Here is a 3,017-nt window from a genome sequence, read left to right on the forward strand (position 1 = left end):
CACCCAAGTTCATTCCCATCTTGTTGGCCACGCCTAATGGCAAAGGAGATTAGGTCTCTGGCCCACTCTTGAGCGAGCTGGGTGTTTTGCCACTTCAAATAAAACCAGGGTTCTATTTTTGAGGAGGGAAACACTAGTTACAGGCAGACAATTAGCAGTCTCGGATGCACTTCCGTCCTTTGGCTACCCAAGCTACACATATAGATCCTGTACACGGGTCATTCACCTGCTCCCTAGGGACAAGAGCCCAGGTTCTTGGGGTCATACCAGCCCTGCCAGTCAGGCTTGGGTGTGCCTCCCACTGGTTTGGCATCTTATAAACGCACACCCTAACAAATCCACAGTGGCTAAGATGCAGGGAATTGTAAGAATAACAGTTCAGACAAACCTTTTCACAGGGAATAGAGTAGAAAGGGAGGAAGAAGGACGTCACAGGATAGGAACAGACATATGTTAACAGACCCAGAAAATGTGGCTCTACACATTGGGATAAAACCCCTCTTCTGTAATCATTTTGGCTTAACACTACATGTAAGTGGAGGGTGTCTTTCCATGCTCATATTAGAGAGTGATATTTGGGAGAATACTGTTCTTGGTGTGGTTAACAAATTCAAAGCCTCCTTCCTGTTGGTGTGAGTATGAGGACCCAGGGGATGTGTTTGTATGTGGATAGTCACTAGATGGTCAGCCATGGGGGTGTCTTTCATAGTACATTGTCCCTTAAATTTAAAACTTTCCTTTGTGTAAATAACTCTGCCAAGAACAGTTTTAAAAACATCAGAAATCAGAACTGACCTATAATATGCCTAGTCTTGTTTTCACACTGGACAAGAGAGTAAACTTGATGCTTTAGTTCATTCCTTTATCTGGATCATCTTTATGACATGGATGGGCGTCTGTTTCTCTGTGTTTGCAGGGGAAGAAGGAACATCTTCTTATCTCAAGGAGGTTATTTTCACCAGCTGAGTGAGGAGGGCTTGCAGTTCTAAGGTTAGGCATTGCAATTCCAGTGTTAGCACGGAGAGGAAACAGTGAAAACACTTTCTCCATGGAAAAGCAAAGGGAAGAAGATAATTTTAAAGAGTGAGATATGAACATGTCTGTACCAGCCAACACCTGGTACCTATCAGATACCTTATGGACGCTCTGGACAACTCCCTGAGACAGAGATTAGCCCTAGGCTTTAGAGCCAGGAAGTGGACAGAAACAAGCGTCAGACCTACCACTGCCTACATGGGACCTGGAATTCTTCACCATTGCAGCAGTGCAGGTTTTAAAATAGAGGCTAAAGTCTAAATTCTGCAGGCAGTGTAAAGATTGCCAATTGAGCTGATGGTGGGAACACGTCTCACACTTTGTCGTGTGGGTTGGGCAGACACCCCAGATAAACAATCACAGTCACAAAAACAGACAGACATATTTCCACGAACACTTACAGGCTTGATAAACATGAATCCCTATGAATAGCACACACCCAGGCACACACAAGACCGTAGGCACACAGTTATAAAGTGTCACGGGTATGCACGCACACTGAAACACACACAACCACAACCGCACATAACCTACAGGCGACCTACTAACTGCCTTTCAAGCTTCCTGGCAAAGGAGGTGGGGTTCACGTCCCACGCGTGGGAAGCGTGGGGTTCAGAGACTACATATCCCAAGAACTACCGGGACTGCCATTCCCTTTATAGCTATGGCCAGCTTTCCCCAGGCCTCATGGGATTTGTAGTTTATTTCTTTCTACAGGCCCCCGCTACTTCGGAGTGGGTGGGCTCCTCCAACATCCCTTAAGAAAAAAGGCTGTTGCCGCTGTCCAGATTTCAGCGCCTTTTTGTGCGATTTTTACGGGTCTTGGATCCGACCTCAAAGTGCCTCTATCTCTCCTAGCCAGGATTTAGGCGCAGGACACTTAAAGTGAGGATTTTTTTTTTTTTTTTTTTTTTTTTTTTTTTTTTTAAAGTGAGGATTATTTCGTGTTTTAAAGTGCTACGTGGAGCCCCTCACCCAGGACTACAATTCCCAGCATGGCTTGCGAGCATGTAGAGCCTAGACTACATTTTCCAGCGTGCTCCGCGTCGCAGGAGGCCCTCGGAAGAAAGGCGGATGAATGAAGGTTCTGGGGGCGCTGTCCTTGTGGACCCCGCCCCTTGGGCCCCTTGACTGGATGTGATCCAGGGGTCACCATGAGGGACTTTGGACTTCTCCTGTCCTTGGGCCTGGCTTTTTGGGGGGCTTGGGATTCTGCCTAGGACGTACTGTGTTTCCAGGGGCGTGGCCCTGAGAACTACATTTCCCGGCGTGCGCTGGCGCTGTGGGCCGATGGCCATGACCTCTGACTGCCCACTCTATCTCCCAGCATGACCTGGGTGGCCACTCCGGAAAGCTGGGATTTGGGATTGCCCTGAAGGGTCTCCGGGTTGCGGGGCGCCCTGGTGTTTCCCTTGACCTCGGGAATCCATTAATTACTTCGTGCAGAAATTAACTTCGGTCTCGCAATTTTAAGCTCCATTCTGGGTCCTGGGGATAAGGGGCGCTCAGAGAAGACAAACGTCCTTGCCCTCCGGCCGCTTATTTCTAGCTAAAGGGAGCTGACCAAAGAGCCCACAATTAATGAATTATGTGGGAAAATGAGCGTTATGTCCTTCCCGGCTCCCGGCCCCGTGGAACGTAGCAGTGCATTTCCCAGGGCGCCCCCGCCCCCACTCTCACTCCCACCCCCACCCCAACCGTCCACCGGTCGCCTGGAGCGGCGGACTTCCCGGTGCGCCTCGGGGCGGAGCGAGGCAGGGAGGTTGCCATTAGCAACTTCCGCTTGCGGACTCCATTTCCCAGCGCACCCCGGGGAGGCGTGCTGACGTCGGCGCTCCGGGCGGGGGCAGACTGATCCTCCGGCGGCGCGGGGCCAGCGGCAGTTCCCAGCGGCCCCGGGCGGGCGGCGGCGGCGGCGGCGGCTCCTCCTCGGGGCTCGGCGTACGCTCGCTCGCTCGCTCTCCCGGCGGGCGGGCGGCGCG

This window comes from Canis lupus, chromosome 1, assembly GCF_011100685.1.
Source record: "Canis lupus familiaris isolate Mischka breed German Shepherd chromosome 1, alternate assembly UU_Cfam_GSD_1.0, whole genome shotgun sequence".
Lineage (NCBI taxonomy): Eukaryota > Metazoa > Chordata > Mammalia > Carnivora > Canidae > Canis > Canis lupus.